General features: G+C 43.3%; 1 long non-coding RNA gene across 8 annotated transcripts in view; it reads left to right on the forward strand.

The window, feature by feature from the left end:
* Positions 1–14321, forward strand: part of LOC119873235 — a 49511-nt gene that overhangs the window by 24207 nt on the left and 10983 nt on the right. The window lies entirely within an intron of this gene.

The raw sequence follows: 14321 nt of genomic DNA on the forward strand, positions 1-14321 counted from the left end.
ACCCACAGCATTAGCCCCAAGCTGTCATGAAGGAGCCCGAGACCCAAGCACGACTGCTTGGGCCACATTGCAGGGAAACTTTAGCTGAGCCAATTGAGCAGTAGCTATTTGGGGATTATCAGATCCGGTGCCCTTTGGGGACCTCAGAAGCAAGGTGCAATTCTTGCTGGTAGGGAAAGAAGCGAGGAGGGGTGTGTGTGTGTGCATTTCCGTGCCTGTGTACGCTGCATCCTACTCATTTTTCACACAGCTGAAACTGTTCTGTTGTCTTTAGAACAGATGATATTTAACTCAAACTCAGAGTGGAGGTGTTAAGTGGAGACATCCCCCCAGAATGAACCGTGCGTGTGCGCACACATGTGCGTGTAAGGGGTGGGGGTGGCCAATGCGTCCATCTGCAATGTTAAAGTCAGGTTGTCAGCTCTCTGAGGAGTGAAACTCATCTCCTGCATTGGTCCAGGATGGGGACGTGTCCTCTGATGCAGAAAATGTTGTTTCAATGTTCAGTTGTGATGAGAATTCTCCCATAATTGAGAAAGCAAGGACTTGGTAGATACGTAGGCCCAGAAGGTCAGAGCAAGAATCTCAAGGGTGGTAGGATCCAGAGGGCAGGCTGACTTTGCAGCACATCCATCACCGTGGGTGCTAATTTCCTGCGCCCCCCCCCAGAAGGGAGCACAGGATCACCTCCAACACCCCAGCCTGCCATTTCTGTTTAGTGAATTTCCACGAGTTGGTTGCTCACATGCGAGGCGTTGGGAAAGCAGGGTCCTCGCCAGCATATCAACTGGGGTGAGGGCAGAGCATTTTAATTCCACTCTGCCTCTCAGCCCGGGGTTCCCCTCCTGCCCACTTTGGGGGTATCCTGCGTCTCTCTCCATCTGCTCCCTGTTAAGCGACTCCTGGGTTTTGTAACAAGGAGCCTGCGATGGCTGGTGGATGGAGCACACTGTTCGTGTAACTTGGCAGGAGCTTGCACGCTGGCACCAGAGGGCAGTGAAAAGAAGAGGAGGTTAGCATGTGTCCATGGGACGGGCGGTGGGGGCCGAGGGCTGGGACTGGCCACGGGAGGCCACCGAACCGCCACTGGTGGCTGATGCCCTTGGGAGCTGCTGGTCTGAACTGGATGGAGATCCAAGCAGAGACACAGATTTGTCCCTCTCAGACCCTGGGGAGTTCTCCAGCCTGCGTGTTCCAGCTCCCCATGAACATTTCCAAATTAAAATAAATTAATAAATAAAAATACGTGTGGAAAAGTACAGTAAAAGTGACAGCGCCTCCCCAGGTTCCGACAGTTCTGCTTGACTTCAAGATCAGCCAAATTTCAGCCCCAGATCTGCTGGTTTAATGTGTCACCTTGAGTTATTAACCGTTTCCCTGCCTCTCCGGCTGGGAGGTCTTCTGGCACCTTGCCCCCAGCTGGCTCAGTGACCTGTTCATCCTGACGGGTTTCAGGCTTGACCCGAAGAGCCTGGCTTTCTCTCATGGGGTCAAATCTGAATTCACTTCACTGTCTCCTCCCATTGGTTTTTGCCAGGTGGTGGCTGAAACCGAAGAGCAAAGGCATAGGACAGAATGAATGACTGCAGAGTCAGCTCTTGAATGGCCTAGAGTGTCCCTCAGAGGCCACCCCCTCCCCCTTTTAGAATATTTTTCTTGAGTAAGAATCAAAAGGCAGAGAAAGGCTTATTCCGGAACTGAGAGGATGTAGGATGCAGTCAATTGGGAAGCAGGGGGAGAGCTAATCTCATATATGTTCTTTTCTTTCTTTCTTTCTCTTTCTTTCTTTCTTTCTTTCTTTCTTTCTTTCTTTCTTTCTTTCTTTCTTTCTTCTTTCTTTCTTTCTTCTTTTCTCTCCTTTCTTTTTCTTTTCTTTCTTTCTTTTTTTTTAAATTTTATTTAAATTCAATTTGCCAATATATAGGATAACACTCATAGATGTTGTCTGTCAGCAAAATCCGTCTTTGTGGCACAAAGTGACATGGATGTCCCCATGGGCGTCTGATCTGTCCTTTGCTCACCATCTCTCTGGTGTCATGTGAGAGTGCCCAGGATCTTCCTTTTGTCAGTAGGGTGCCCAGGATCTTCTTAGGCAATAACCCTGTATTTAGACCATTACCCAAGGTTCTCGTTTTCCTCAAAACCCCTGTGTCCTCAGAATCATTCTCCTTGGAGCCTTGTACTTTGGGGCCATGCAACTTACCACCATGAGAAATAATCCATGTTCATAAATTGTTTGGGGGCTACTGGATTACTGCATTATCCAAAAAAGAGAATTTTAAAATGAAGGCATCTATCTTTTAGAAACAAACTTAACTTGGATGAAAAATTCTGTTTTATTTTTGTAAAGATATAAATTTTATAATCTTAAAAGAGGCAGCAGGTTGGCATGACTTCTAAGTCAAAGTATATGTGTGCATATAGTGAAATCTCTCAGTTCCTGAGTTACTGGAGATTCAATCCAATTGAAATTGTCAGTTTATGGCCTGTTTTTGTCCACACATGTTTTGTGCACATGGGAGCAAATATATTACCTCTACCTTTGTGAAGTGTTTAATGAATATTACATGTTAGAAAAGTTTTAAATTCAAAGAAAAGTTGCAGAGATACTACTGAGTTCCGATCTGTACCATCAGCCAGTCCCTCTCTTGTTAACATCTTATTTTACTATGTACATTTGTCACAGGTAAGAACATTATCATTAACTACATTTCGGAGTTTATCAGATTTTACTAGTTTCACTCCCATGTCGCTTGCCTGCTCCAGGATCTCATCCAGGACACTACCTTAAATTCCATTGTCACGTCTCCTTGGCCTCTTCTATTTGTGACAGTTTCTCAGACTTCCTTTGCTTTGATGATCTTGACATTTTTTTTGGCGGGGGGAGGGCTGCTCAAGTATTTTGGAGGATGCCCCTCAATTTGAGTCAGACTGATGTTTTCCTCATGTTTAGCCAGGGCTTGTGTGTTTGGCGGATGATGACCTAAGAGGCGACGTGCATTTTCATTATATCATGGGTACATGACGTTCAAGTAACTTATCGCTAGTGATGTGACCCTTGATCTACTGAGTAAGGTAGTGTTTGCCAGGCATCTCTGCTGTAAAGTTGCTTCTCCTCCTTCCATACTGTATTCTTTGAAAGAAAGTCAATGGGTTGTGTGTGGGGGGGTTATGCATCCCACACTCAATGGGGGAGGGAAATTATGTTCTACCTCCTTGAGGCCCCTTTAATTTTTATCAAATATGACAGCATACTTTACAGGCTTCACTGTGCCTTGCCTTTCCTTTTTTTTTAAACAATGCGTTTTAGATATGGCTCCATGTTTGATATTTAGAGAAATTCCATATAGGTTATTAATTTTGCATTTATTCTGTGGATGTATTGATACCATGACTGATTTAACTAGTCTCCTTGTGAAGGGCACTGAGGTTGCTTCAAATGTTTTGGTCTTGTAAACAATCCTGAAACAAAAACTTGGGTACATGTTCAAGTGTATCTTCAGGATACGTTCCCCAAAGTTGAGTTACTACTTGAAGAGGATGTGATTTGCAACTTCTCGAGCTTTGCCATGCTGCCTTCCATAGACAGTGGAGGAGTTTCTGTGCCCTCAGCAACGTCCCATCAAAATGATTCCATGGATGAAATTTCAAGTTGGTAGAGGAAACGTTCTTAAACTGGTGGACCATTCAATGCTTCGGCAGAGCTCCTTCATTCATAGTGCAATAGGGAAAAAACTATGGGTGATCCAATTATCTAGGTGCAACATGGCCTGTGAGCTAATTTAATGAGTCTAGAGCCCAGCCCACATGCCGAAGACTTCATTGTGTCTCCAGCTTTATTCCTTAACTAGGCTCCTACTCATGGCAATTTCCTGGCATGCTCTGGAAAGCCTCCTATCTTTGCATAGAACATTCTTTATTCTTTGAAGACTCTCATCTTCTTCCCCAACTAACCATATACCCGATGAAAGCTAACAACTTGGTTATGTCCATTTGGCTCATTCTTTTTCGTTTCAGCACAAACGCACTCCCTCAGCCTTATATATTTTGCACCTGTATGTTGCCATGCTCAGACTCTGAAGTCGTTGCTATATTGAACAAAGATTATGCCTCCCAGATGTATTGGAATATTCTAGGACAGGATATTATATTTTCTCTTTATCTCATTCTCCAAAGGCTCTTGAATCTAACATGCTGTGAGTCCATGTTGTTAGTAGTGCTGCCAATAAACTCTTTTCTCCTCCATCTTCTTCAGGAAAGAATCGGGTGGAAGGAAACCATTGGTGTGAAGATATCTTCCTATCATTGGTCTCTCTTCAGAATTAATAAGAGGGAGAAATATTTTCTTTTCTTTCTTTTTTTTTTTTTTTTTGAGAAATATTTTCTTTGAAACTAAGGGATGATTTCCCAGAGGTGGTGAGAAATAGCTATAAAGGTCGCTAATAAGATTTGAAATTATCTGGAAATGTTGCAAATCACTGAAAACTAACTCTGGGCCACAGAGGTATTGTGGATGGTAGGGGCCGTGGTTTCTCTGATGTGTTGGCACTGGGCTAACATGAATTTACTTAATATTACTGGGTTGGCTGCCGATTGGGAAGGCTCTCCCACTTGGCCTCATACTAGTATCCTTATGGTGTAAATCTGAATTGAGGCAGGAATACTCTGCTCTTGCACAAGTTGTCTTTTGCCTCAGTCTCTGAAACCCAGACTCCTATGGTTAGAGCCTTGGGAAGGTCAGTCTTGCATTTGGGGACAGACTTTTCATGTGGCCAGTGAAACATCCCCCATCATGCTTCTACTCTCTAACCCCCTTAAACATTTCTATTGACATGGCTCTTATTTCATCTGTTCTCACCCATTCAATCTATTTAAATTATGGGATTTTAGAATTTGAAAGAGTCTTGGAACCTTCAGGAAAAGGAATCCAGAAAGGTAAAGTCTCTCTGAAGCCTCACAAAGCTGGTTGAAGAAGCCCAATGCTCAGCTCAGGTGGGTCTCTAACACCCAGAAAATTTTTTTTCTATCACATTTCCTTATTTATTGAGTATCCAATAATAATGGCTAACATGTATGGAGTCCTTTCTAAGAGGCCAGCACACACAAAAGGTTTTACCTGTATTATTCCCTTGCAACAACCCTCTAAGGCAGGCAACTACCATTTTTCCCATTTCGCAAATGAGAACATAGGGGAAAGTGCTGAAGTTACTTGCCCAAGATCACATGGCTAATAATAGGTGAAGTCAGGTCAGTCTGATGGGCAGAAAGTACCAAGGCAGCGTGTGCTTTTCTGGACAACATTACATAGCAAAGCAGCCCGTGGAGCGGACCACGTTAGGTTTTGCAGAGAGGTTATGGCAGAAACGATCTCTGCCCTTGGCGGTTTTCATTCTAGTTGAGGGGGCGCTAGAGTTGCCAATAAAATACTGAACGCCCAGTTACACTTGAATTCCAAATAAACACCAAATATTTTTTAGTATAATTATGTCTCAAACATTACATGGAACATATTTATACTAAAAATTACTTGTTGTTTATCTAAAACTCAAACTTAACCGGACATTCTGCTCAAGCTGGCAACTGCACGGAGAGCATCTAGAAAACATTAGAAAGCTGATGCTTCTGCTGCGTCTGCTGTACACGCTCCCTTATCCTCCCCCCATGGTATCTTCTCCCTTTCTTACTCTATACCCCTTCTTGGTGGGCCCCTCCCCACCATAGGTGCTCCATCCAGAGTACACAGCCTTGTGACACGGTGGCAAGTTGTGGAGCTATGTCCCAGGCTGGCCAGCAGCCCCGGGGTGTGTCCTGCAGCTCCCAAGGCCTCCACTTTCCTCCAGGAGCACTCTTCCTCTTGGCTCTCCCTGGTTGCTCTGCCCAACCCTACACCACCCCAGACGTCTGTTCCACCCAGGTCTCCACCCTGCCCAGTGGGTGCACTGGTTTGCATCAGGTCACTGTGTGCTCATTAGTATTCACCCAAGTCACGGGGCCTGAAGGGAACGAGACAGCCAAGCAATCTGGCTACTTCTTCATCCTCTCTCTGAGATAGGCTTTCACGGGAATCGGGGTGGCTGGTGGGGTGGGGTGGGCGGGTGCTCTGAGCACACGAGCGAACAGTCACTGCCTGTGTACTCTCTGGGATGGGGGCGTTCCGCTGGCTATTTTAAGGCCAGACTGGTGAATGTTGGGTTCCCCTTCGTTTACCTAGGCTCTCAGTATTTTCCCTGGCACACTCTGAGGTGGTCACAGAATGTGGGAAACCAGGCAAGGGAAAAAATTAATGCTCTGTGATGACGCCCCTGGTAGCTACTGCTAAGTTCCATGGAAAAGACGGGAGTTGGGGGGGAATGGGGGGCTCACTATCTGTGCCTATGGGTGTCTCCAAAAGCTTTTAGCTGTATTGGCACCTACTCAACCCTAGAGATGGTGGAAAAAGAAAATTGGCTGCTAACTCAGTCCGAGGCCTGCCTGGTAGCCCCAACTCCACCCACTCCTGTGGAGTGGCTTTGCCCACAGTGAATGCCCCTTTATCGTCAGTGAGCGATACTGATTTTTCAAAAATACTGTGTAGGCCTTGTGTCCCAGATGCCTGTGGCATGCTGGCTCTGCTTCCCTTTCAAGGCTGTTGGCTTAAAAACCCACCCAGAAACCTGAGAAAAATATCTGCACTTGGCAGCTCAAGAGGCTGACACCAACCGCCTTCTGTTTCTTAGCCCACTGGCCACAAGCTACCAAGTGGACAGTTATTATAAGGGAAGGAAACAACTTGGGTAGTGGAAAAATGCAGGAGGCAAATCACAGTTGGTTAAAAGTCCTATGGGGAGCATGCCCCGCATTGCTTAGACTCGCGCGGTAAAGACTTAGTTCATCATCTTCCCTGAGCGGTAGGTTGGCTTTGCTGGAAAGTTCCATTGGCTTTCTGCAGGTTTGGCCTTCTTGGTTAGCAGTTTTTTATCAGAGCCAATAGTGGAAATTGAGTCCAAATGTGGGTCTTAAGTTGAGAGTGTGATCGGATGTTGGATTTTCCCATGGGTCAAGTATTTGTTATATGTTTACTGTATACCAGGCACTTGATGAGTCATTTTGCATACATTATGTCATTTGACCTTTACAACAACACCGTACGGTAGGTGCCATGGGACCCACTTTATGGATGCCAGGCTGAGTGTCTTGACTCAGCCACAGACAAGGTCAGCCTGGACTACCTCCTGTGCTGTAGCTCCTGTTAGACTAAGTCTCACTAATGGGAGGATTTTTTTCCTTGAGCTTTTTTTCCATCTAATTGCGGCTTCCCTCTTCCTGGAAAAAATTGGTCATGCCTGGATTGAGAGATTCATTTGAAGATTTTTTCAGTCATTTATCACATATTCGTAACTGAGTTTTATTAAGATGCAGGTGATACAGTCTCATGACTGTATCAAAGGGTGTATCAAATGCCTCACTGAAACACTATCGTCTTCATGTTGTACCTGGATGGGTTCTAGAGAGTAGGGGATCACGTGTATACTTAACTGGTCAAAAGAGGGAGACTATTAAGTGTTGTTTTTAGCCGACTCATAATGGACTTCAAGATATCACAAGATAATTACTTGAGGCTATTAAAATAGGTCCGGGGGGGTGGGGGTCTATGAAACAATGCTCCATGTGACCTGTTGTTCCTTATAAAGGTAATGCCCAGCATTTATATAAGCTCTACGTGTTGCTTTCTAATTTCCTAGTTGGAAGTGAGCAGTGGCAAAGTACTCAAAGCTCTCAGTATCTAAGTCTAGACAAAGTCACAAATTCAGGTTCTAACAATTACTAGGTCCCCACTGGGATCTCAGTTCCACTATTTCTTCTATCAACCAGCATACTGTGCCCTCAGTTGTTGTTATCACTTCCAATTTGGATGACTGTCCACTGGTCTTCATTTTGAAAATTCTGATAGCATCTATAAGTGAAAAGTCCAGAGGCATTGGCCTGTGGCCACCCTCGTTATTAACACAGTTATGATTTTTCATTCAGTGCTTGACAACCCAGCAAGCACAGTCTCCTCATAATAGGCTGACCTGCCCTCTGCCTGGAGCCAGGAGTCAATGAAGCACAAGTACCTGGAAAAGACATCACGCTCTAGTTCTTACTCCAGAAGACATCAACCCAGCACCCTGGGAAGTGCAACCAGGCAGCGGTATTTGCACAGCCAAACTCACCCACCGCTCCTGATCAGATGGTTTCCCCTCCTTCTATGAACATTTAATCTAACCTTATGCATGTTTTGGGGGCAAGATGGCTCTTATATATTTTTACTGATTACTTTTTCCCCAAACTCTTTTGCTTCTGTTCTTTGTATGATGCAACATATGACATTCATTCCATAACATCTCTAAATTACCTACTATGGGCAAAGCCCTCTGCTTGGTGCACTGAAGAATGTGGTTGAGGTCAAGTGTGAACAAAGGGGACTCAGTGTGCCTAGGATGAACCAATAACTACGAGTTGACACACAGGTTGTACAAGCACAATACTGACAAAGCATCATAAATAAGTGCTTTTGCCAAAACATTTAGGTCAACTAAATCTCATAGAAATGAACTAGAAACGTATAATGCATTTATTATTAGCTACATTCAACATAAATTTTTTGAAGGTCTTAAATGTCCAAACCTCTGAGTTCAACCATAAGTGGAAAATGGATAAGTTTCTTGTCCTCAAGTTGCTTATAATTAGGGTTCTAAGAGAGACTGTAAATAGCTCTTGTTTATATTTTTGTTGTAAAACATGAATATGGAGTCTACTATTTGCCAAGGAATTTGTTATTTGGAAAATGCAAGCATACTCATTAGATGCAGACAGATGTCACCCTTTTCCTAATCACTCTTAGATTTAAAAATATCATAAAAATTGGGGCATCTGGGTGGCTCAGTCAGTTAGGCATCAGCCTTTGGCTCAGGCCATGGGCCAGGGGTCCTGGGATTGAGCCCCATGTTGGGCTCCCTGCTCAGCAGGAAATCTGCTTCTCCCTCTCCCTCTGCCCCTCCCTCTGCTCCTGTTCTCTCTCTCGCAAATAAATTAAATAATAAATAATAAAAATTCAAAATAAGAGGAAAGTAAAGTTGATGTTGAAATAAATATTTTCAAGAAGGATTTCTCTGTGTTGAGGTCTTCAACTGTCGAGGCATGCTACACGTGCAAGATGAGTGGCTGTTGTGAATGTAATTCAACCTGGAAACCCTCATGGGTGGTGTAGATTCAAGACAGTTTTTGAAGAAGTTGAAAGATGGATAGACAGAGCTCTGGGAAGGGGAACTGTCTGGTCAGAATGTTGAGGGAGGTGAGGAAGTCAGCATGGAGGTGGGTGGTGGGAACGGGGTGGGGGGAAGATTCACTTAAGACAGAAAGCGAAGCTCTGTGGTAAGGAAGGGGAAGAATAATGAGGAAGAAATGGATGTAGGATCTACTCAGATCTTACATCCAACTTGCGAGGTTGAGGATTTTTTTTTAATTACAATTATTAAAACAAATTTGAGGGTAAGCTCATCTGATTCCAAGACCATGTTCTTACATTTGCACTTCACTGTGCGTGCTTTATAAAAGGGAATAGGAAAAGCTGCCGGAAAATAAAGGCCCAAGACTGAGAGTCCGTCTACAAATTTTACCTGGAAACAAATGAAAAAAATTAGCATAGAAAGTAAAGGGTGCATGAATTTTAAACATAAATATAAGAGGTGGAACATATTTCCATTTTTTCAGCTGGCCACTCCCAGACCCCCAGAAATCTTTTTGCAACTTTCCTGTGCTATTAACATCTATTTGGTTAAAACTTTGAGGAATACTACTCTCCATCCAGTCACCAACACTCACCTCTCAGTTTGTACACTTAACACAAGACATGCCATGATAAACATTTGTACCTTCAAAACAGCGTGGTATCAAAACAGCTAAAGCAAACTGTTAGAATTTGCAAGAACAATTTGGGCAAACACACACACACACACACACACACACACACACACACACACACTTGTGAATCCAAACAAGCACAAAACCACAAGAAACAGCAAAGGGAGTAACTTCTGTTGGACAGTTCTCTTTGAACATCTCTTTCCTCTCTTTCTTATGGTACTTTTGGAAACTTCCAAGAGCTGTTTCAAGAGTCAACTGTACCAGTAGTGCCTACAGTTGGCGTATTTATGCCAGTGAAAGAATCTGCAGTGACTCACAAACTGTCAGGCTAAAGAATCTGCCTAGTTGGAGCACAAGATGGTGGCCCTTTTTCCTTCCAGGAAAAAAGACTTCATAGGAGATTGATGGTAGGTTTCCTACTGGATTGTTACCAACTTAATGGCTCTACCTCTTCTCAGCTCTTTCTTTCGAAGGGGGAAGAAAAACAGCAACTATTTCAAGGATACAATGAGAGAGAGGAGCTGTTGTTACCCTTGCCAGCTGATGCTGTGGTTGGTAATAATTTTAATGATAATAAAAATAGCATCTAATATTTCTGGAACAATCACTATATGCCAAGCACTAGCATAGCAGTTCTCAACCAGGGGTGATTTGACTGTTGTGATAGAGGGGGGGTGGCATGTGGTGGGGACTACTGTCATGTAGCCAGTAGAGGCTTGGATGCTGCTAGACATTCTACAATGCAGAGGAGAGGGCCCCACAACAAAGAATTTTCTCACCCAAAATGCCAAGAGCTCAGTAACCTTGCAGCAGACTGAGGTTTTTACATATTTTGATTTTCAGAGTAACCCTGTGAACCCTCTTATTGTCCCTGCTTTATAGACAAGAACATTTGGGCTTAAAGTAGCTCAACTTGTTTCGGCCTTTGAACGTTTTCAGGTTTCTTTTTTGAGATCTATTGGTCCTGTGATAACTGCAGAAAATTTAGGTTTGTTCAGTGGCTGGGAATTGGCTCCCTCACATGCCAGCATGAAAGTTTTACCGCTCTAGTTGACCCAACCCCATCCCATTCTGGGATGAGACTGGCTAACAGCTGGAGATAGGAGCAAGGGGAAGAACATATTATATAATGTCTACGAAAGTCATGAAAAGTTGACTTTACTGCTATGATAAGCAACCAGTAAGATAGAGAATAAGAATCTGCAGTGATTTTAAAAATGCATTTCCAGCCATGGTATCCAGACTGTCCCCCCACATCCCTAGTGCTCTACTCCTAAGTCTGATAGTGGCATGGCATGTGCTGTTGAGGAAACAGAGGCCCCGGTGCCACAACACTTAGACAAGAGAGGCTGTCTTGCTGCTACAACCACACAGGATTAGGTCATGGAATTCTGAGAGTGTTGGGTCCTTTGGAAGACAACTTCTGCTTTTCTTTTTTTTTTTTCCTTTTTGATAAATGCCAAGCTCCTTGTCAAAATATTTATTATGACTAGAGACAAGAAAATTTGACTTTTTCTTTTGAATAGGTTCTCTGCCTCTGGCTTGGGTGTTCTGACCATTTCTCTTCTCTCTGCTCATTTTTCTTTCCTCTTTTCCACTTTTCCACCTTTTTCTCAGTTCTCTCTAGTTCCATCTTTTCCTCTCACTTCATAGTATTTCTCACTGGCCATGAAAATGTGGAACAAGGGAATTGTCCAATGGACAGGTTGTATGGCCAGGTCAATGAGGGCAAAGATCTCTTTTGTGTAGTTAGGAGGCACCCACTTTGAACGCTTTTTTGAAAATGAATTAAAACCCCCTGATAGTCTTTAAGCCATAACCTGGTAACAAAAGGGTACAAATCCAAATATTTTTCCCCTCGTGATTTTCAAAAAGTTTCTGCCATAACCAGCACTCTGCTTTGTCCTATTGCTGTTATATATTTCAAAATTACTATGGTTGTTTAAATCGACTGAATTCCATGAAACCCAAAATATAAGGCAATTTAGCAAACATTTGGTAAGTTTGTATTATGGGCCAAGATGAGTATGATGTAACTGACCCCCGCCCTGGGGAGCTTAGCATTTTGGTGGGGAAAAGGAATAAATAATGCATCCCATTATCATAGAGGTAGATGTATGAGTTATCTCTCTTACTGCCTAATAAATTACCCCAAAACTTAGTGGCTTGAGATAACACAAACTTATCATTGCACAATTCCTGTAAATCATGGATATGGATATGGCTTAGCTGGATCCTTGGCTTCAAGTTTTCTTGTAAGAATGAAAAGTATTGGTTTAGGGTCTGTGGTCCTATCTGAGGCCTCAACTATGGAAAGATTCATTTCTTTTTTTTTAAGATTTTATTTATTTATTCATGAGAGACACAGAGAGAGAGAGGCAGAGACATAGGCAGAGGGAGAAGTAGGCTCCATGCAGGGACCTCAGGATCACGCCGTGGGCAGAAGGCAGGTGCTGAACTGCTAAGCCACTCAGGTGTCCCAGGAAGATTCATTTCTTAGCTCACCCATGGAGTTGTTGGAAGGTATTCAGCTCCTTGATGTGTCCTTATGGGTCTGAATTTCTCACCAGCTGTGGGCTGAAGGCCACCCTTAGTTCCATGCCACATAGGCCTCTCCAACACAGCAGCTTGCCACCAAAGTATGCAAGCAGAGAAGGCAATAGACAAAAAAACAAAAACAAAAACAAAAAACAAAAAACAAAGTTAGCATCTTATGGAAAATAATTTTAGAAACGACAGCCCATCCTTTTTGTGTATTCAGTTGATTAGAAGTGAGTCGTTAGCTTTAGCCCACACTCAAAAAGAGAGGATTACACTGAGGTCTGAATACCAGCAGGGTGATCACTGGAAGCTATGCCAGAAGCTGCCTACTACAGAAAGGTTAAGAGATTGCTCAAGAGAGGCTCAAAGAAGCTGTGATCCTGTTAACGCAGGGAGTGGTGGAAGGAATCTTATCTCTAAAAGGCAGTATTTTCTGGGGCACGTGGGTGGCTCAGTCGGTTAAGCGTCCAGCTTTTGATTTTGGCTCAGGTCATGATCTCAGGGTTGTAAGATCAAGCCCCATGTGGGGCTCTGTGCTCAGCAGGGAGTCTGCTTGAGATTCTCTCTCCCTTTTCCGCCCCCCACCCCCACTCATGCATGTGTGCTCTCTCTCTCTTTCTAAAATAGATACATTAATTTGAAAAATAAAATAAAAGGAGGTGTTTTCTGACTACACTGGACTGCACTAGGTTTTGGCATCTCCCCAGTGATTTGTGGAATAATCCTAGACTTTCAGAATTTGTGACTGGAGCCTTGGTAGCTAAGCACTTACGGTGTTATGTCCCTAATCATGAAGAAACATGGAACCTCACCAGGGTACTAAAAGAAACATTTATGGTTACTCAATTCAATATTTGTCTCAAGGAAATTTTCCTAATCATTTGCTCATTTAGTAGTTTACTTATTCACTTATTTTTGTATCAATTAGTGGTAGATAGTGAAACTCAAAGATAAATTACCTTGGAGAGACTAGATAGCGGGATCTATAGTTATAAGTGAATAAGGTTTACTTTTGAAGGCATCTCTGTAGCCTAGACAGGGGTTCAGCAAAATATGTCTCATGGGTCAAATTTGCCTCCCCCCTCATCTGTTTTTATGTGGCTCATGAGATAAAAATGGTTTATACATTTTTTTAATGTTTGAAAGAGTAAACAACAGAAGAATAATATTCCGTGGTACATGAAAATGGTATGAAATTCAAATTGCAGTGCCTATAAAGCTTTATTGGGACAAACCACTCCTGTTTATAGATATATTGTGTAAGACTGCTTTTGCAGAGTTGAGACCACATGATTCACAAAGCCTAAAATATTTACTGTCTGGCCCTTGAAGAGGAAGTTTGCCCACTCCTAGTCCAGAGAAAGATGGACACGTAAACAAATAATTACTGTGTTGTGATATATGATATTCTAGACGTACATACCAGGGTCACCGTGAGCACACAGGTTCTGTTCATAACTGCTTCCGGGTTGGTGATGAAAGGCTTCATGGAGGTCTCCTTGAGGATAAGTGAAGGTTTTCCTGATATAGGAGGTTTTAGAAAGGAAATTACTCATGGCTCTTGTTAGAGATGGTTGAGGAAGACTTTAAGCAAGAGAGACTGCTGCAATGCAGATATTGTAGCGAGAGAGAGAGAGTGGACCCAACTCTGGATACAACAAGGGCCAACAGAGGTTTACAGCCAAGGAGCAAGGTGGGGGTCCCTTGGTGGAAAATTAGTAGGAGGACATACCAAGACTGGGAGGATTCTGGCCAAAGCAACACTACAGGATTTTTGCTAAAAGCTAGCCATGGTGATAAGATATCTAGGGTACAGGATGAGGAATTTGATCAGATATCAAGGGTGGGAGATTTTTGCAAAACTGATCCAGCAGGATTCCTGCTGAAACTAGCCT

The sequence above is a fragment of the Canis lupus genome, chromosome 9 (assembly GCF_011100685.1).
Source record: "Canis lupus familiaris isolate Mischka breed German Shepherd chromosome 9, alternate assembly UU_Cfam_GSD_1.0, whole genome shotgun sequence".
Taxonomy (NCBI): Eukaryota; Metazoa; Chordata; class Mammalia; order Carnivora; family Canidae; genus Canis; species Canis lupus.